Source organism: Salvelinus sp. IW2-2015, linkage group LG8 (assembly GCF_002910315.2).
Source record: "Salvelinus sp. IW2-2015 linkage group LG8, ASM291031v2, whole genome shotgun sequence".
Lineage (NCBI taxonomy): Eukaryota > Metazoa > Chordata > Actinopteri > Salmoniformes > Salmonidae > Salvelinus > Salvelinus sp. IW2-2015.
This window is the reverse complement of record NC_036848.1, coordinates 12,746,279-12,768,767: the sequence shown is the minus strand read 5'-3', so window position 1 is coordinate 12,768,767 and position 22,489 is coordinate 12,746,279. Positions and strand designations below refer to the sequence as shown.

At 42.8% G+C, this 22,489-nt stretch overlaps 1 long non-coding RNA gene across 1 annotated transcript; it reads left to right on the top strand.

Annotated features, from left to right (window-relative positions):
- Positions 1-1,238: 1,238 nt before the first annotated feature.
- LOC111967437 (uncharacterized) lies at positions 1,239-20,535 on the top strand. The gene is made up of 4 exons (XR_002877761.2): positions 1,239-1,309; positions 12,856-12,949; positions 17,155-17,276; positions 20,006-20,535. It is a non-coding gene; the product is annotated as an uncharacterized lncRNA (long non-coding RNA).
- Positions 20,536-22,489: the final 1,954 nt, after the last annotated feature.

The window sequence follows — 22,489 nt, the reverse complement described above, 5'->3', positions numbered from 1 at the left end:
CGGAGGCCTGATTCCGGTGGCCCACGTGTGGCTGTGCAGTGGTGTGTGGGAAACCCCAGGGAGAGACATCGTGTCTCCATGATGCAGACACCTGCCCGTAGGACGCAGCAGGGGGGTAGCCTTGGCCTTGTACAGGACCCAGAGGCGTCCACTTCACAGAGGCTAGAGAGAAAGCCGAGAGATGCCGCCCACSCCATTCTGCCACGCTACGCCTAGCCTAGTTTTCTATTACAAACCAATGTCAACCTTCACCTCTATCCGGCAGTCACATCTTCTTACACCGCAAAGTTTAGGCGATATGGAAATGTTCACGTATAATAAAGCATTGACAGAGAAGGTGTATTCATTGTTATCGCTACTCAGAAAGATTTCTTTTGACTAAAGTATCGGTTTGTTATAACGATTCTCATCTGGAAAATGTTAAATAACATCTGATGCGAACACAATCAAGCCACTGTTATTCCAAAATATGGTTCTAGTGTAATAGGAGTGTAATAGGTGTAACAGTATAATTCTTAAAGCTCATTTTGCACATACGTAGCAAGAGAAAACAAAAAAGAAAGGATATGTGCTGCAAGGAAAGACTGAATCGGCGATTAAAAGAACAACTTGATTTGACATCTCTAGGAGTTAAAGTCAAGAGGTTGCGTGAGGTGTCAGAATTATTCTGCCTTTGGTCCGTATCTTCACTGCAACATAACGTGTGAGTGATGGATGATTGCATAACGGCTTCGATTCCATACGTTTCCCTCGATAATAACCTACAGTATTGAGTGACTGATAGACAGATTCAGATTGAGCGCGTGCCTCCAAAAATATTATAGGTTACTTTACCTCAATGGGTTTGGAGTTCTGTCAGAGCTTCATATTTCTGTGTTCAATCCCAACTTACTTTTCAAGGCAACATTTGTCAGTAGTTCTGACTGGAAGGATAGGAATACTGTACTGCCATCTTTGATTTGGGCAACCGGCATCCGATAAAGGCTGAACGTTGTCATTGTAGATTGAAGTCCATCTTATTAATTAAGGCAAGGCTTACATTAAGCGAAATCCTTACAAAGACGACATGTTTAGGTTTACGTTTCTTCAGAACATCTAAAGGGCATCTGTTTCTGCCTCTGTTCCAGCGCATGTGTCCGTCTGATCATGTTTAGTTAATGTGCCTGATGTCTGTTCTTCCTAAGCCTCCCCTCTCCTCCTGACCTTTCACCTATGCCCCCTCTCTCTCTTTGTTGTGCAGGTTGGAGTCCCCTTACCGACGCCCACACAGCCACATGCCACGCTCCGCCATGCAGACACCCAGGCACAGGTAAGTCTGGCCCAGGTGCACCCCACAGTGCCCCTGTCCCTCACGGGCTCACCCCCCGGTCCTCAGGTCAGACCCGGGGCCCAGCATGCGGCTGCAGCAGGTCACAGAGGGCCCCTGACAGGCCCCGACACCCCAGAGATGGGACTCCAGGCTTGCATGCAGAAGAGTGTTTGAAGTGGGTCTGAGCAGGGCTATGTTACTTTGCCTTTAATTAGCTCCAGCAGCTGCTGCTTCCTGGTTGAAGGACCCCGGCACACTCCACCACTCCACTGTCTCCCTAATGTCTTACAGGTGACTGTCAGARGCKCGTCAYCCTACCKGCCATGCWGGACTTAGCTGTCTAACCCGCTCTCACTTAGATTTACTCTGTCAAGGGGCGGACTGCTTAGCTACACGATGTTGCTGAGACGAGTTTCTCCCTAACATAGTCCCGCTTTGTTTTGTTTKGCGAAAAACAAAATAGTGGACGCTCACAACTCTAGCTCAGTAACCAGAGCCAGGGTCAAATTATGCAAATATGTCTCCCATCACCCACTACGTTCTTCTAGTTGCTCTTTTTATCACTCTTTAGAAACATTAACAGGTCTGAGGAAAAGGTCAAAAGCAGGGAGAGCTTTCTTCTGATGACAGTAAATGTTCCACTCTGCGTTGCTTGTCTGTGTTTTACGCTCTGACAAAGAGGTCCTAACTGTTGGAAATTGCCCTCTGAGGACTGACAGCTGGAAATTGATCTCAGATTAGAAGCAAGCACCTCTCTCTCTCCCTGCTCTCCTTTGTCACTCCCAAGTTGGCAGATCACTCCTTAAAAACTCTACCAGAGATGAAAAAAGAGAGAGAGACTTCACAGTTGGCTTTGGAATACTAATACCCTGGACTCATTATATTAATGGGGTCCAGATTCCCATCATTGAGCATGCACCAATACCCTTTGAGTTTGCCGGGGTTAGAGGGTGCCCAGTACTTTGAAAGCCCTGACCTGCATATTGAACGCGTTTTAATAGAACCCTTTGGAGGCTCCTGGTAGGATATGCAGTAACTCCTCGCCTTTACGTTCCTGCACCCTCTCCGTGTGATCTCATCAGATAGCCGCTTCAGTCTCGGATATGACCCGGTCCCAGGGGGGAGGGATGTGCAGGCAAGGCAAATTAGACCAGCAGTGTCTGTATCTCAGCCGAGGCCATTCTTTCCTGGAGACGTGAGTCCTGAAGAGGGGCAGTGCTTTGAAGTGGAAAGGTGCCCGGTGTAAGGTTTTGGGAGAGATTCGGTGGGATTCCCTTCAGGGAACAGCGGAGGAGTCTGGCCTCTCGTTGGTCAATCACCAAGCCAAGCCAAATCAACCCACAATACGGGGTGAGCGTCAAGAATGCAGACAGGGGTTCATAAAGAGGGATCTATGGGCAACAATGGTGGAAACCCTGGTAGCAGAGAAAAGAGCATCTACATTGTTTTTAATGGTAATGCACTGTATGCCTATGATGCACAAAGAATCCATAACACAAATGATAAAAGATAGATTTAGAAAAAATGATTATGAACGTGTACATTTTGCATATGTGCCCAACAGCTGAAAGATGTATTGATAAAAAAGCAATGAAGGCTGCATGCTCCTTTGCTTAACAAAGGCTATTAATAAGCCACACATAAGCTCATTGCAACCAGAAATGCTGATGTTAGATTAAGAAAAGGGTASAAACATTTGATAGATATCACAATTTGAAAGTGCCTGAGCATTCAGTGATTATGTTATTGATAGAAGCATTAGGCAACAGCAAGCCCAGAAGCATTCCGGCTATTTCTCGCGAGGAGGCTGAAAGCACATTACAATATAATGATTATCTCCCTCTGATTCTGTGGTGTCACTATGTCGACCTGAGATACTATTAAGCACCGTCAAATAGAAAAGCATCCCTCACAATGAAAGAAGATTATCCATAGCCGGGGAATGAGGTGGCGGGTTTCTTTGTCCTGGCAGGCTGAAATATCCTTAAAACACCCCGTAATAAGACAAGCAGCAGGCATACGCCACAGACAGACAGACAGTGAGATAGTAGAGTGACTACGCCAGAGACAGTGAAAAGAAGGGCTCCAACTGGAGATTACAGTGAACAAACAGAAATCCTTTGAGGCTAAAAATGGCTGACTCAGGTAGCCAAGCACTAGCAGAATGAGTCACGTATCCAACTACTACATCCCCTATCTGTAAGCATCTGTATTACACAGACAGAAAACAGCACCATACTATAGGACCCTTATAGGAAATCATGTTCAGCTGCTAGGATTTGATTGTCATATCCCATTCTTGACCGTAATGATTTCATAAAGCTTTCGATTTTGGGCTCGATCACCATGGCTGCAACATTGCTGGAGCTCTGTTACTCATGTGTGATTCTAAAAGCAGTCTGCACTGCTGTAGTGGCTGATACAAGCCTCGCACTCTAAAGTGTGGCGGTCATTTATCCTCTCCCAAGCTCCCATCATCTTGATGTGATTCACACACTGACAAGAATCCATCTCCTGGGTATTGGGCAACAAAGAGGGGTGTTGGGGGGGTTACAAGGCAGATAGAGATCACACGACTACATGACCTGATGGTCTTTTCCACACTACACTCTTCCTCTCCTCCCTACCACACACACACACACACACASACACACACTGTGACACAGGTGCACAAGCATGCATACAAAAACATCCCTTAAGCTCACCGCAGCTCCCTTTCATCGCAACTAGAGTGCAAAGGCGCATTCCTTGCTCTGGTTGGTTGGTCTCCTGCTTTCTTAAGGTTATAGTCTATTCTGTTTGTTTCAGTGTGTTTAATGAGCTCGCCGGGATTCTGAGTGAAGACATAAGAATCTATAGGGACCCATGGTAGTCCATGACCACGTACATCCTCCTTCTAGAGAATACAACTAAAACTCTCAGAATATCATAAATATATTTGTGAGAAAAGTTTTCAAATATTGCTCATCTTTTAATGTAGTTTGTGATGTGGGCTGTGTTCAATCATTCTACAAATGAAAATAAAACATCTCTTGAGGTTTYCTGCCAATGTGAGCAGTTTTTTCTCCACTGGTTTTCACAGAAAGAGAGACGCATAAGCTCTTCAAAGATGAGTATTATTTAGAGACTACAATTCATTTGGCAGCTCATATGTTCTGCTCTCAAAGAGCTCAAGCTAGTCTGAGACATACTGTGGGTTGTTTTCAGCAGAAGAGAAGAGAAAGAATTTGGCTTGGTCCGAGGCCCCCCATCCCCACCCCCTTTTCAAAGATGGACCTTTTTCATCTCCTAGTGGTCTAGCACATTAGTGTGGTGACTATGTGCTTCACAGGTGGGAGTCTGCCTCCATCAAATAACCCAGTTCACTAAGGACGGGATTTGGCGCTGTTATTTTTCTATTAGGGAAGAATTATGCTAAGCCTTCAGAAGCCATCTTTGTGTTGCTATGGCAGCCCATATTTCCTGCCGGGTTGTGACCTTGAATGACTACAGTGCAAAGCCAAGTAGCACCAAGACCCTTTGAGGATTAGAAATGTGGACCTCATAGTTATGCAAAACACCTCAGATATGATTGAACCTTGAAAGGCTGAATGACAAGTTTATTGAGATCGCCGCTCTTTTCATCTGATCATTGTCAGTCGAACGTTCCCAATCACTTGGTATTCGTTGATCTGCAGCTTTTCCGCTTGCTTTTGTCTAGGTCAGATCTCTCTGCTAGGAATTTGGTGGGCTTTTCATTTATCCAGACACCAAATAGCCTTATACTTCATATTAATCCGTTGTGCCGTTATGTAACAAGAGGAATCACGTGATTATATTGATGCAAATAAAAAAAAATGTAAAAGCCTAACATCTGATGGTATATCCATCACTTTGCTCAATAAAACATCTGCATTTCAATGGATAATTCCTCTGATGCAGAGATTATAGTGCATGCTGGTTACTGTGGCCTTAAAGCGCTCTGGATTATAGCTTTAAATTATTAATAGTTCAAAAGTATTTAATCAATACTACTATACTGAGGAAACTTGCAAAGATCACCCCCCAAATCAATTGACATGAGTTTTTTTTGGACTGTTTTCCTCTAAATTTGAATCTTAACGTTGGTTTTGATGTGTAGCCTACACAGCTGGAATCTTAATCAACTGTGATACTCATTGAAAGTTTTTACATTTCTTATAATTTTCACTAGTGTTTTCAGGCCAGCCTTCAAAGTCTGAAATGTATTTTCAAGAGAGATGTATAGACAGCAACTGAAAGCTAACACAGGGATGGGGCTTTGAACATATGAGACTGATACTATTGTGGTCACAAAGCACAACAGGAGACTACTTTGAAGACGAAAGGGCTTTGGGTATCAGATTTCATCTTGGAAATAGTGTCAGAATACAAGCTCAAGTATTAGACCTGTTGAAACGGCCTATTAGGACTAGAGAAACCAGGATTGAGTTTAGAGACACTTCCTTGACTGCTCCCAACTGAAGATTGGGAAAGGTCAAGACTAACTTCAGAGTTTAAACCCAGGATTAGATAGAACACTATGTTTTATTGTAGGTTTAGTTGCCCCACTCAATCCATCAGGATTCAGATGGGAAAGGGGACTTGCAATGCAAAGAACAACTTGACAATTTAGAGTTTTTACAAAATAAAGTGTTGTTATCAGAGAAAAATCTTGCCGTTGGCTTGAGAATTTATCAGCTTCAAGATCAAGCTGTGTCCTTGTCAGTTGATGGGTCTGTAGAAGACGTTACACTTTCAGACTATGTCTATGCCTTGTCAATTTGGATGCTTCTGGAGTAGAAACAAACTCGACACTAGCCACTCTCATCAACATGATTTTGACAAATACTTGTCAGTTACCCATCTCCCCTAGCAACTTAATCAATCTCCGAGGTCCCAAGGAAGTAGGACTGTGAGTACAGATCTCTGTGTTTCTGTTCCTCAACCTTCTGCCATGAAATAGTTCTAGTCTTTGTGTCAGTGTTCGGTTTTGACAAAAGTGACATTCACATATTGGGTTGTTCTGTTGTCACAGTCGTGCCTGGCTTAAAGTGCTCTCCATGTGAGGTTTAGTCCTCTTTGATGTCAGGGTCTCCAGAGATCCGGTTTGAGCATGCTATCTGCTTCAACAGTTCTCTCCCGGCCTCTCATGCAGAGAGTGACACAGGAACTGCCAGAGCAGAGATTGACTCTTTCATTTCCTACCAACTACAAATGAAGGATGCTTAGAAAGTAAATTCAGGGGGTGCCAAGCACATTGCAATATTCTGTTGCAACTACTGAAGAAACGGTTGTTGATCATTAGGCTACCGTCTAAGCTTAACATTCTGTTTAATCAATGCTCTGTGGCAACATCCACCACTTCCAAACTCAGAAAGCAACATTAACAGTAACATAATTCTTTTTCCAAGCAAATCTCAAATCTGTCATAAATGAATAGTTAATGTTGTAATCACTAACTGTTATGCACCAAAAGTGCCATATTCTAATAAAAACAAAGATGTCAAACTCAAAATAACAAACAGGTCATGCTATTCCAAACTCTAGTGATACAAGCTCATCTGTTCCCATGTCACAAGGATATAATTAAAGCATCCATGAAGAGAAAAAAAAACAAATTCCATAATACTGTTGATTTATTCATTGAAATTGAAGAAATATGGGCTAGTAGTTGAACTATTTCGTGTACACGAACGTCACAATTTGCCATTTACTCCTCCACTCATTAGATAACGTGCATCTTAACTGGAATGTACAATTTCATGAAGAAAAGGCTTGATTAATAATGATCTGGTAATCGTGTTTTATGCCTGTAAAGGCGGGAACACATCCCTCGCGCCGCCCTGCAACGCGGGGCTCACCTGAGATGCAACCTGAGCGCCACGTGACACTTGGGATTAGTGGCGATTAAAGAAGAATATTCCAATGTACCGTATGAATTTACCTGACAGTGCCAAAATAATTATCCACCCTTCGTGAAATACGTAATTAAGGGAACCCCAAAGACAGACATCTGAAATGGGGTGAAGTGTATTTAAAAATGGCTGTGAGTCAAACTAGGGAATTTCTCTTATTAATAAAAAATAATTAAACGAATGATTGATTGTAGGCTAAATAAAGGATTGCGGCCAGTTTACGTCCATACGTGATTGAAGGTGAAATATTTGTTTGGTGTGCTATTATTTCAAACTGGAAAGGGKCGGTTTTTTCTTTGGTTAAATAGTTTGCAATATATTTCCCATTCCTTCCAATGTCAGTCCTTCGCCAGTTCAGGCTATGTAACATTGTCATGTTTTCATTTAGGCTAAATTACAGTTCAATTGTTGTTGCCTTTTAGGGGGGGGGGGTATTATATGTTAATTAAATTAATTAAGCAATTAATCCGTTTGTAGAAACGACATGCTTTAATATCATGTAACAGCAAGCCGTTTTACCTTTGTAACCCAAATTGTGAGTCATACAAAAACGGATATGATATCACATGTGTAGCCTATATACGTTATAGGCTAAACTTACAGAAAGACAGAGCCATGCACCAGAAGTGCTTCAATTGGGGTCTACCCTGACATGGTGGGTTATATGCAACTATCAATATTTACACTGTTTAAGGAACAAATTCAGTTAAAGGTCACGGTTTCGATTGGCCATGTTATATACTKTTAGAAAAAAAGATTCTGGATAGAAGCATAAAGGGTTCTATGCTTGCTTCATCTGTGGCACACCTTAAGGTTCTAAATAGAACATCATTTTTTTCCATATAGAACCCCAAGGGATCCCATGTAGAACCTCAGCCATTGTTGGTTCATTGAAGAAGAAACCCCGGGGTTCTGATGAAATAYCCCTWCAAAACGGTTCTATATAGAACCTATAGGGGTGCCACATGAAGCAACCAAAATAAGCTTTTTGGTTCTATCCAGAACCTTTTTAAGAGTATATACTATAATGTCTGCCATCAGTGGAAGAAAGACATTTGAGTGAATTGTGTTTCCATTTAGATAATCAATGCTATCACATCTTGCAGGTGTCATAAAGTTCTGKATTTGATTGGAGCAGACACTGTGCCTTTTCAAGCTGTTGAGACATTATAGGCCTAATAAAATAATGCCATATTTTGAGATAGCTAAATATTGTCTTGTTAGAACAAGAACACATGTTCCTCGTACGTATGACGCATTGTTTTCCATCCAATTCAACATTTGTTATAATTGGCTATTTAAGGACTAACTCCTATTTATTATTTCCTTTGTTATTGGATTTCCTATATTGGCAATTTTGCAGACCCATAATGTTTAATAGCCGATAGTCCGATGGCTAATTTCATATAGTGTAATGATTTCTAAGACGGACAGCCTTTTCTTAGTTCAAGAAAATGAAATGAGCTGAACTATGAAAACAAAACAAAAAAAACAGTGCTGTTATGGTTTATCATACCAAAATCCAGATTGAAATAATTGCTGACCCACTACAAAGGCCAGTAAGGGCTGTGGAAATAATGTAGGCCTTGGCCTAGGCTAAACCCCTGCTGAACGCAACTTGTAGACTAAACGAAACCTAAAATATTTCAGATTGTTACGTTTGTGTGATTTTAATTAGATACGACAATTTATCCCACAAAWGTTTTCTGTGACAAATTGGAATATGCTGCTAATTTACAGTAGCCAACAGTTGTCACACACTTCAGAAAACAGAGATGGATATTTTGATGATTGCACTGCACACAATTTATAGCATATTTTATTCACAATTAAAATATGCATAACATCTATTTTTCATAGTAGCATATTACGAAATATTGTGTCTATTTATCTCGAAGTTGGAAAATMGTGTTATTCTCTTAAATTATTAATAGACACCGTAAAATAGGCCATAGCTTAGRCTAGCTTGCTGACTGCATTCACAGGTGTGTTTTGGTGGACATGGCTCGTCCCTCGGGGGTGAAAATGTTTAYGACACTTTAGAATATACCAAAATAAAGTTACAATGGGATTGATTCAAAGCTCCTGAAATGTTCTCCACATATCGCCCAGAAAAGGTCCATTTTCAACTCTTCAACATTTATGTCCGGTGAAAAAAAAAGATGAGACCCTCCTCTATCCCATGTAAACACGGCCCTATGCATTGTGTAAATTACGTGGATTAGCCCCCCCTTTGTTGCCAGAACACTGGACCTCAGTGTACACACAGGGACTGACTGATTCAAGCCTCCTCCAAAGCCATTTGGCCTTAACTCTCGCTGACAAAGTTAAGGAAGTGTTACATCCATTCACTACTTAAATAACTAACATTTCAACCGGAAATAGGTCGTCAGAAAGTAGGCCTACCTGTCATTGTTGAATATCAGTTGTTTTCAGTGTTTGGAAAAATATGATTGTGATGTGGATACAAACGTGACTTCTGATTTCACCTTTGAAACTTCGTTAAAGTAGAACGGTATGAAACACTGCATACATTTTGTTTTTGTACCGAGAAATTGAAATTACCATATGTCAAGGTAATTTCCTGGTTTGGCCCCGGAAAGGACTTTACCTTATTTTCTATCATTTCAATTTCAATTAGTGGAATTGTTCACAATAATATTATTTAGGTTATTACAGCATAGAAACAGTGTGTATAATTATATTGAGCAGTGAAACAACCGTTGAACAATTATTATTAGTGTTCAATGTGATAACAATGGCAATAGTGAATAGAAAGGGGGTGGAATAATAAACAGGCTAGTAGGATCTAATGCATAAGATGGCAAATTGTTTCCCGAAATTGGTTCGAGAGTTTATGAGTGTGAATGTTTTCTCAGGTGCCCTGATTAAGTGTGTTTGTGTGTGTGTGTGTGTGTGTGTGGTGTGTGTGAGTGTGTGTGTGTGTGTGTGTGTGTGTGTGGTGTGTGTGGTGTGTGGTGTGTGTGTGTGTGTGTGTGGTGTGTGTGTGTGTGTGTGTGTGTGTGTGTGTGGTGTGTGTGTGTTTGTGTGTGTGTGTGGTGTGTGTGCCGACTAGGTGAAAAATCTGTCTATGTGCCCTTGAGCAAGTCACTTAACCCTAATTGCTCCTGTAAATCTCTCCGGATAAGAGCTTCAGCTAAATGACTAAACTGTAAATGCGGGTTTTCCTATTTTTCCTATTTTAGTTGACATTTTATTGAATAATAGTCTGCAGTCAGATATGAAACGTTTTAAACGATTTTAACGCCTAATAACGTATTTATTTTGTTTATGCCATAGCCTAAACCTAAAGACGAACATGTATTTGTTTGATTGATGGCTCACTAAAAGTGAACGATACAAATTTCAGAGTCCCGATTATTCTATTTCGTTACAGACCATTTCTAAAATATGTGCGCCTAAATTGAGTTAAAAGCGTAATATCTATTATTTTTGAAAAGACGCCATGAAATTACCACTCATAAATAAAATAAGTCAAATATTGAACTAGGGACTGGATAAATTATGTAAGTGTGTCAGAAATGTGTTCTCAAATTGGGATCTTGTACAGAGTAAAGTTAGCTTTTTAGTTGTACATTTTCTCGCACCTGACACTAACCTTCCCTAAAACATCATTTTTGTTTGCTATGAATGTACACAGGTTGTCACACGCCTTGTATTAAATGACCAAATCTGGAGGGAAATTAACCGCTTTCTATCCTCAAATCCGTATGTTTCTCTAGCCTAATTTAACTTCACATTCTTATCATCACAATTTTTTATACTTTCCCGAAACATGTGTTTCAGTTGCCTAGTTGCTTCTATAATAGAGGTCTGATAAGATTGTGGCAGAAAATGATTGAAACGCAGCAAGACTCTGACTCTTAATTTGTGATAGGACATCACAATTAGTGAAAGTATGTCTAATAAATGACTCATTACTTCATTTCTTATCATTTTATGTGGATGATTTGAAACCAACTTAGAATACCGTGACACGATTTTGTGTGGATAGGCTAGCAAGATGATATGATGGCAAAATAAGCTAGAATGTTTACTTGAATGAGATATTTATTCTAATGTGCTGAATATTCTATTCTAAATAGGTTGTTCGGCATTGTATAGTTATTACAAATGTAAACAAATAGCAGACCAAGTGATTTAAACAGGGATAAACTCAACAGCTCGTTTTCTTCACCTGTCGCACACAACGTTCACCCCTCCATTGATGTAAAAAGTAAACAAGTAAAAAGGTAAACGATTGTCTCTCATTCAATCTTTTGTCAAACTCGTGGTTCACCCCTTCTGTCAAGTCAAAATACAAACGACCCTGTAAAAATMTAACTTTTATCGAAATAAGGCTATTTGAAAGTCAAACGGCAATATCCTAAAGGTCTCATTGTGAAATCGTCTGAATTTAGATAGTGMGTTGAAATTGTTATCGAAGCGTGAATAGGTCAATTAAAATYTAGAAAAMGTAGAAAACAATTTGCTGTAAGATAATGGAATAGTTTAACAGAAGAAAGTCTTGCCTTGACGAAAGTTGACAGAAACATTGCATGTGGTGTTTGTTTTGCGGGCTATGGGAACGAATTACACTTCAAATCAGTTTTTCCTCTCCTGCGCACCTGTGATGTATGAGGACTTGACTTCAGGTGTGCAAAAGTTGATCTGCGGAAAGAAGACAGCCCATGTTTCTTTATATTTAACGAATTTGAATTGATTTTACAAAAATAATCATTTCTAGGGACGTATGTGCTCATTTTCCAAGTAATTWATCAGCCATGTTTTTCGATGCAGGAATCCAATGCTCAAAACGAATCCGATCATGACTGTCGTAATTTGAAGGCCATATAATGTTAAAATTTAGGCCTGTTACTAGAAAAAGTACTTCTTTGTAAACCTGTCTCTTACCTGTCAATTGTCAATCCAACTGAAATAATGTGGTACCCCTCCTTTATGATTGAATGTGTGTTTTGTTAAAGTCTAATTTGTAAAGATATATTGATCTARAAATTGATCTATAGTATAATTGTAAACCAGAATGTATTGATATGGTGACCAACATAACACAGTGTTGATATTCATGAAACATTTTCAATTAATTAAATTATGTTGATGCATATCGTCATATTTTACAAAGTAGCCTATTATGAGTAATTCATTTATTTTGTCTCTGTGCCTGTTAGTCTTCCAGTCAGAAGGCCCCATACAGGCATAGCTTGAACTTGAAAACAATGTTTTTAAATCAGCTGCAATCATAAAACCATCAAAACTGCTCAAATTAAGGACAACGGTAGATTTGAGCTGCTATATGAATAACAAGACGCATGTTTTGCCGTGATGTATTGTTCTGTGAAMCGTAATGAATCGTCTAAAATGGATCCTGGATGGACTCATGTTCATCATTATGTGTTCCCTCATACAACTCACTGCCCAGATCAATTTACCATATTTGACAGAAAAGGTAAATAGCCCACAAAACCCAGAAAAGATGCACCAAGAGTCACATCTATCAATATTTTTTCCATTTGAAAGTGTGACCTGGTGTACTTGTATGATCCTGTCATTGTTTTGTCTACTCCAGGCTGCAGACGGTGTTAATTGGGCTGTATTTTACTTTGTGTGCAGGARGAGCCAACGGAACATCTGATCATGAAGTTTGCCAGGCTGTGGATTCTCCAGCCCTGCAATCGCAYAAAATCATTCTCCATCCATATTAAAGGTATATGAAGATTGTCAACATTTTTCTTGTCAAATGCACATCATATGTCATGGTGGTACTGGGCAAAAGAAAAGTGCATAATAAAATAGAAGAGAATATCAATCCATTTTAGTTAAAAAAATATATATTTCACCTTTATTTAACCAGGTAGGCCAGTTGAGAACAAGTTCTCATTTACAACTGCGACCTGGCCAAGATAAACTAAAGCAGTGCGACAAAAACAACAGAGTTACACATGGGATAAGCAAATGTACAGTCAGAAACACAATAGAAAAGTCTAGATACAGTTTGTGCAAATGTAGTAAGATTAGGGCGATAAGGCAATAAATAGGTCATTGTGGTTAAATAATTACAATTTAGCAATTAAACACTGGAGTGATAGATGTGCAGAAGATGAATGTGCAAGTAGGGATACTGGGGTGCAAAGGAGCAACAAACAAAAAAATAATGTGGGGATGAGTTAGTTGGATGGGCTATTTACAGATGGGTTATGTACGTGCTATGGGTGGGTGCTGCTATGGTGACCAGTGAGCTGAGATAAGGCGGGGCTTTACCTAGCAAAGACTTATAGATGACCTGGAGCCAGTGGGTTTGGCGACGAATATGAAGCGAGGGCCAGCCAACGAGAGCATACAGGTCACAGTGGTGGGTAGTATATGGGGCTTTGGTGACAAAACGGATGGCACTGTGATAGACTACATCCAATTTGCTGAGTAGAGTGTTGGAGGCTATTTTGTAAATGACATCGCCGAAGTCAAGGATCTGTAGGATAGTCCGTTTTACGAGGGTATGTTTGGCAGCATGAGTGAAGGATGCTTTGTTGCGAAATAGGAAGCTGATTCTAGATTTAATTTTGGATCGGAGATGCTTAGTGTGAGTCTGGAAGGAGAGTTTACAGTCTAACCAGACACCTAGCTATTTGTAGTGGTCCACATATTCTAAGTCAGAACCYTTCAGAGTAGTGATGCTAGACGGGCGGGCGGGTATGGGCAGTGATCGGTTGAAGAGCATGCATTTAGTTTTGCTTGCATTTATGAGCAGTTGGAGGCCACGGAAGGACTGTTGTATGGCATTGAATCTCGTCTGGAGGTTTGTTAATAGTGTCCAAAGAAGGGCCAGAAGTATACAGAATGGTGTCGTCTGCGTAGATCAGAGAATCACTGATGTATCATTGATGATTACAGAGAAAAGAGTCGGCCCGAGAATTGAACCCTGTGGCACCCCCCATAGAGACTGCCAGAGGTCCTGCAAACAGGCCCTCTGATTTGACACACTGAACTCTAACTGAGAATTAGTTGGCGAACCAGGCGAGGAACCAAGGCTGTTGAGTCTGCCAATAAGAATGTGGTGAGGTCGATGAATACGYCTGCACAGTATTGTCTTTTATCGATGGCGACTATGATATCATTTAGAATACTAATACCAATGTCAGGTCAACCAATGGGTGAGAAAGATTGTTACAGAGGAGATGGTAGAGCATACAGTGTACTTCCCTGTTGATAATTGTTTTTTTTCCTCCATTGATGTTTTGAGGTTGGACTGTAGCTCGTATAGTACTTAGCACATAGGGTTCACCAATTGGTGGCACCTCGTTAGTCAGTATGTGTTCCACCTGTGCTGGTTGGTRCATCTCGTTAGTTGGAATGGGGTTTCCATCTGTGCTGGCACAGGTGATATTTAAGAGCGGCTGGCCCAATCCTCCAGTTGTKTTGAGAGATGTGGAGGGTCAACACCTTTAGTTGGCTCTCCCTGTTTGATTTCTAGAAAGACAATCCTTTATCTGATCTTCCCCTGTTTCTGTTTTGCTCCACTTTTTGGTTTTGCTTCCTGTCTTTAAGTTTGGTGTGGGTTTCTCTTTGTTTGCCTCTTAGTGGGCGCTCATGGTGGGTGTCTTTTCGGCCCCAGTTCTTGTTGCCAGTCAACTTTCAGTGGACAGCCCCATGAGTGTCTTTCAGAACCCCTCCTAAAACCCCACCTGTTTCCTTTTGGTTGTTGTCAGTGACTCTTTGTTAGTTCCTCCTGTTGAAGTGACAATTTTTGGTTTTATAGGCTGGGGAAGGTAACAATAATGCAGTGTACAGGTGCATGTACCTTATAAAGGTGAGAGAGAGAGACTCTAAAGGTAATCTGGGCAGAAGGAGGACCCTGATTGCAGTAGAGAAAGGTTGGAGCAGAAGGGAAAGCGAGCAGACGATAGCATTTAAAAAAAAATGTAACCCCTTTTTTCTCCCCAATTGGTAGTAGTTACAGTCTTGTCTCTGCAACTCCCGTACGGACTCGGGAGAGGCGAAGGTCGATAGCCATGCATCCTCCGAAACACAACCCAACCAAACCGCACTGCTTCTTGACACAATGCCCATCCAACCCGGAAGCCAGCCGCACCAATGTGTCAGAGGAAACACTGTACACTTAGCGACCTGGTCAGCGTGCACTGCGCCCAGGCCCACCACTGGAGTCGCTAGTGCACGATGGGACAAGGACATCCCTGCCGGCCAAACCCTCCCTAACAGGGACGACGCTGGGACAATTCTGCGCTGCCCCATGGGCCTCCCGGTCYCGTCCGGCTGCGACAGAGCCTGCGATGCAGTGCCTTAGACCACTGCGCCACCCGGGAGGCCGCMACGATAGCATTATGATTGGGAWGAGAGMAGAGACTCATCTTATATAAAATAGGGATTGTAGAGCAGGACTCCTCTGACAGCAACACTTTACSAAACAGTGGCGTCATCCTACAGGGGAGGAATGAAATAACATGACATTGTATCAGACAGGTGATTGTAGGCTTCAGCATAGTACTTACCATTGCAAAATCACTACGTGCAAAAACGTTATATTTAAAGTGTCAAGTAGTTCATAACTGCTTGAACTTACAAACTTCTTACACAGTAATTATATACATATTTAGTTACATTAACACAAGACCAATTTAAAGTCAAAGGTGCCTGCAGGGATGAAGTCATTAGGGTGGGACTATAATAACATATTAAAGACATTGAGAGGGGTAATATTAGTAGAGAGGGGTAATATTAGTAGAGTAGAGAGGGGTAATATTAGTAGAGTAGAGAGGGGTAATATTAGTAGAGAGGGGTAATATATAGTAGAACGAGAGAGCGAGATAAATAATTATAGATAAGAGTAGAGAGGGTAATAATTCAGATCCAGAAAGAGATAGTGAGGACATATTACAGAGCAGAGAGTACGAATAAATAAATTAGTAGTGAGTAGAGTAGGAGGGTAATACTTCAGTAGAGTAGAGAGGGGTCACATGTGCTTAGCCTGTTACAAAGAGGCTAACACTGAATACGCGATAGAATGAGGTAAAACGGTGAAGATGACTGAAGCAGTGAGAAGACGGAAGGCTAAAGCACTTTCGTGCAGCTGTAGAGATAGAATCGTCGTCCTAATGTAAGTGAAGCCACGGGTGGAGGAGGCAGGTAGGATGGACAGGGACGACTGGCCTGACACAGACCAGGTGGATTCATATGCCTTCAATACAAAGAGCAAGATAGGAAGATGACCCCATATTATACACATGAATAGTTCATATTCCAAAACCACTGGATCATATCTATAAGCATGTGTGACCCCGTTGTTGAGGAGCCAACTCCTGAAACACCAGGCTCCCTGTCTAGCCACGACACAGTTACACCATCTGAACTATATTCCTTCACCCACTCCCTCTTCAACAAGTTTCTTGAATCTCTACAGCAGGGCAATAAGGAAACAAACGTTTTTCCCCGATTAGCTGACTGCCAGCTTTGCATACTAATGTAATGCCAAGTGGTTACAAATAGTGAGTGCTCTAATTACGCCACTGTTTTCAATCAGAAATTGCTCGATTTCCCAGGATGAGGTCTCCATGGCTGGAGGAAAAAAAACACAACCTGACAGAGCTATAGACAATCATCGTTGGTGTGTGTGTGTGTGTGTGTGTGTGTGTGTGTGTGTGTGTTGTGTGTGTGTGTGTGTGTGTGTGTGTGGTGTTGTGTGTGTGTGTGTTGAACAGTGTGAGTGTGTGTGTGTGTGTGTGTGTGTGTGTGTGTGTGTGTATAGTGAATGAATTCAGCTCGTCGTGTGTGTGTGTGTGTGTGTGTTGACAGTGAGGGTGGTGTGTGTTGTGTACCGTGAGGGTGAGCCACCCGAGTGTGGTTGTGTGTGTGTGTGTGTATGCAAATAATCTCATCTGCCTTTCTCTGTGTGTGCAGCTCAGCCCTCTCCATCACTGGTGCCCCTGACAACACAGGAAATGGATCCCACCCGACGACAGACTCAGCCTCCACACTGTTTATCACCACAATTATKCCCCATTCATTCACAGGCTTATAAGGTAAACTGCCATTCAGCGATGTGAAACCACAGGTCTGGACTGGCAATTTGATGTAATTGTGCCGCTGTGATCATCTGTAGTAGGAGCTAGGCACCTCATTTACTGTGGCATTCTATTGGAGGGAGAAAATTAGAAGGAATGAGTCTTTGATTTTTGGAGAGGGACAATGGCTGAGATCAAACAGAATGGAGGTAGATGTAGAAAGGGGCAGCCTGCTGGATGCATCGACCAAGCACAGGGAGGGGAGGGGGGACATCCTRCCACTGGCCATGGGGAGCTGCGGGGATGGCACAGAGCACTGTGAACCCGGTGACAAGGACATGTTCCCTGGCTGGGCCTGAGAGTGGGCCTGGGTCCCCCCAAAGGACACGCACACAGGACCCATCCAGGACCCCATCCGCTGGCCTTAAATGACCTTTAGCTAATGGAGGTCTGGCCTCTGATCAATGCACTGAGAGACTGGCGGAAGCCATCTTGCCTTTTTTTCTGAGAGAGGGGATGGAGGGGGCAAGGGGGACAAAGGGGACAGAATTGGACGGAGCCAGGAGCCAACATGGGGCCATCGACCCTGCCACTCTCCCATCCTGTGGGTGATATCTGTGCCAGCGGGCCTGGGGATGGTAATGTCATGATGCCACACTGCCCTGCCACTGAGGAAGGACGGCCAACCCCTCTGTCTCTGTCCCTGTGCTGTAGGGAGGGAAAGTCAGTGCAGATCCACTTGTGAATGTCAGATCTATCTARAATAATGGCTATTATGGCTTTGTGGTTGAATGCGAATCAGCTTTATCAGTAGGCTATACTGCAATTAAGAATCTTACYAAAAACCAAGTGTTTATGACAAGTTTATGGACAATTTTGCATTGAAATTTTGCATTGAAACTCTCTTTAGTTGTKCTCATAGGATAACCCWTTTTGGTTCCAGGTATAACCCTTTTGGGTTCCATGTAGAACCCWCTGTGGTTTGGGATGAGTTGAGTGAAGAAGTGAAGGAGTGAAGGAATAGCAGCCAACAAGTGCTCAGCATATGTGGGAACTCCTTCAAGACTGTTGGAAAAGCATAAAATAAAGAAAAACCCTTGAATGAGTAGGTGTGTCCAAACTTTTGACTGGTATTGTACATGGAACCCCAAAGGGTTCTATCTGAAACCAAAGCGGTTCTATCTGGAACCAAAGTGGTTCTATCTGGATCCAAAGTGGTTCTATCTGGAACCAAAGTGGTTCTATCTGGAACCAAAAAYGGTTCATGAAAGGGTTCCCCTATGAGTACAGCCGAATAAAAAACACTTTACGGTTCTACGGTTCTCTGTACGAGCCAGATGGTTCACTACTGTACCTTTCATCATAGTAGCCTCTGAGGCACATTCCACATTAGCATAGAACAACAAATGAACAACAGCCTTTGTATCGTAATGACATACACACTTCCTTACAATGATGCAAAGCAATTTATATGACCAACTGCAGATAAATCACATTCCATATGGAGAGGGACAAAAGCTCAGAGATAGATTTGGCACGGATTGCTCTTTTTATTTTCATTATCATTAACAGTAATGTGATACTCAAACCTCCTGTGACCTTTTCAAAGCTCGCTCTATTCTCAGAAGAGCCACTCATTAGGACAAGCAGAAGGAAAAGTGCAGAGAGAGAGAGAGAGAGAGAGAGAGAGAGAGTACAGTCCAAAAATGACATTATAAACATGATTATCATATTGCTGATGTACTTTTATACGGTGCTCCTCAATGCACATTCCTAAAAATGGAAATGCATAAAGATGTCATGCGGTCACCGTGGGCCAGCGGTAAGGCATACTGTCTGTGTGTGATTACTATGCAGTTACACTTAAGCCCGCTGACGGACTGACTGAGGAGGATACGAGGCAATCTGAGCGAGGCATGTCTGGCCTATGACAGGCTCAACTTGCTAGCGTTTCCTCCTTATCGGGAGCTGGGGATGACAAGACTAATTGAAAAGCTCCTTAGTTTTCTTCCTCGCATATAAATGGATTACAGTCTTTGCCTTCATGCTTTGGTCCTATGTTTACTCAATGAGATCTGACACTAGAGTGGGGGGATAGGTCCACTCCCAATTCTATCCCACACACCTGGTCCGATTCTGCCCAATTCCATACTAACAATCAGCGCCTCGGTCTCCATCTCTCACCCTCCTGTGTCTCTTATCTAGCAGGCCAATAAACTCACAAATCCCATCATACTATATACTGTACACATCTTAAAGTGATACTTTATGCTAGCAGATACCCATAGACTTCCAGTCATTGCGCTAACGCTAGTTAGCATTGGCTCGCGAAACTACCTCGAACGTCCTTCATACTGGACACAGACACATAAAAATAGTATCCACTAGTTCTTCTGACTCTGGGCAAGTAGATAAAGGGCCTCTTTRGCAAAATCCTGAAGTAGCCTTTTAATATATTTATAGGTGTGGTTATATGGTATTGGGGGGCTGACACCCTTGGTCAGGGACTTACGGGGGGTGCAGGGGAGCGAGGAGAGAGATGCAGAGAGAACCCCGTGGACCCACTGAGTGGTGTGGCAGACTCCCCAGCCTCCTGCTAGGATTTGTTGGAATGTGAGAGAGGAGGATTTTAGCGCCAGGCCAGAGCCACGCAGACTTCATGCCATCTGTCTCCCCCTCTGTCCTCCCTTTGCCAAACTCATCAGACCTTTTTTTCTCTCCTTTTCATCCCTTGTTCACAAGACTAGGGGACATACTGGGATCTGCTAACGCACTGGAGGAAAGAATGGAGGGAAGAAATGGAAGAAGAGCTCAATAAACAAATTAATATGTATTCATGGAGTTGATGTACTGACAGACTGTACGATATACAGTATCTGTGACAGAGAAACTGAGTCTTCATGTTGTATCAAAGTTTAATGACCATAAAACACTTCCAAGAGTCAGTAAAGTCAGTCTTTAAAGTCTAACACTGTAATGAAGGCATCAATGTCAAAAATGTGTTTATTTTAATAACAATAACCCATATGCATTTAACTTCCATTGTCCTTCAAGAATGGCTGAATATTTTCTTGTGGTGTACCTGGGTAGGACTTTGTGGTAGTGGCACACTGTACATTATCCCGCATGAGTTAGTGAAACAAAAGTCTGTTGCGATTCCAACTCATGCATTGTGTTATGGCAGAAACATGTCAGATTCATTATCACAACGGTTAATATGGTGTCATATCTGCCCTTCCGTTTATTGACGACCCAATAAACGGTATCATAAATAACAGTATGTTGTTGATGTGTTCATTTGAACCAGTAATGAAGTGAGGAAAACAGCCATCTACCAACCTTCAATGACCAGGTCCACTTCACATCCACCAATCCCTGAAAACAAACATTTTCCAACATAAAGGTTTTGACCACAGATGACACAAACACATTCCAAACAACCACTCAATCACTGCCACGTTGAGGAGGGCTCAGGATCAGGATTCAACTGGCATAATGAAATCATAAACAGATCCCCTCATCAAATGGCTCTGTGAGTCGTGTGGTGGTCTGATGGGGTTGACCCCTCACCCTCTCCCTGTGGGGGGTGGCTGGGGAGGGGGGCACGGGAGATCACACGACGGCCCTGTTCTGGCTCCATGTCCACACAGACTGGCCTGTTCAGAGAGGGTGGAGGGGTGGAAGTGTACCCCCTCGTCCGAAAGAGAGCACCAGGTGGCAGGGATGTGGGCAGGGGGCTTTTGATGCTGACCCCTGGTCTCTGGGCTGGGATGGCCCTAGTCATTGATCCAGCCAAGGGAGGGAGGGGAGCCAGGTGCCCCTGGTGGGGCTTGGAATGAGCTGCCACAGTCTGGGCGTGGAGGAGAGGAATCTGGGCCACACTGGTCCCAGTCACACCACTAGCCCGAGCCCCAGTGTTGACTGGCTATAACATTGTTGACTGGCTATAACATTGTTGTCCGGCTATAACATTGTTGACCGGGTGATGGACTAAGGGCTCGATTCAAGCCGTATCGCCGAAGTTCAGCGCTATAGCGCGATTTAAGTTTAAATGCAATGTTCCCGCGCTTGTGGAGACTGCATTCACAGTAAACTTTGCACATGTCAGCTCAATCGGAAATTACCTTCACATTGTAAGTGCGATATAACGTTGAACTTCGGCGAAACGGATTGAATCGAGCCCTTACATTGGCAGCAATAGGGTAAATATATATATATTTTTTAATTTTAATTTTACCCCTTTTCTCCACAATTTCTCATGGGTCTCCCGGTCGCGGCCGGTTGCAACAAAGCCTGAACTCGAACCCAGAAACTCTAGTGGCACAGCTAGCACTGCGATGCAGTACCTTAGACCACTGCGATGCAGTACCTTAGAAGTACTTAGACACACTGCGATGCAGTACCTTAGGACCACTGCGATGCCAGTTACCATTAGACCACTGCGATGCCAGTGACCTCCTAGAACCACTTGCAGGCAGTACCTTAAGACCACTGCGAGCAGTACCTTAGAACACTGCGATGCAGTACCTTAGACCACTCGCGATGCAGGACCTTGAGACCACTGCGATGCAGTACCTTAGAAACACTGCGATGCAGTACCTTAGACCACTCGATGCAGTACCTAGACCACTGCGATGCAGTACCTTAGACCACTGCGATGCAGTACCTTAGACCACTCATGCAGATAACACTGCATGATACCTTAGACCACTGCGATTGCAGTACCTTAGACCACTGCGAAATTGCAGTACCTTAGACCACTGCGATGCAGTAACCTTAGACACACTGCGATGCAGTACCTTAGACCCACTGCGATGCAGTACCTTAGACCACTGCGATGCAGTACCTTAGCAACACTGCGATGCAGTACCCTTAGACCACTGCCGATGCAGTACCTAGAACACTGCGATGCAGTACCTTAGACCACTGCGATGCAGTACCTTAGACCACTGCGATTGCAGCTAACCTTAACCACTGCGATGCAGTACCTTAGACCACGCGAGCAGTACCTTAGAACCACTGCGACTGCCAGTACCTTAGACCCACTGCGAATGCAGTACCAGACCACTGCGATGCAGTACCTTAGACCACTGCGATGCAGTACCTTAGACACTGCGATGCAGTACCTTAACATTGCGATGCAGTACCTTAGACCACTGCGATGCAGCCTTAACCTATAGAACCACAGCACGAATGCGATACCTTAGACCACTGCGACTGCAGTCCTAGAC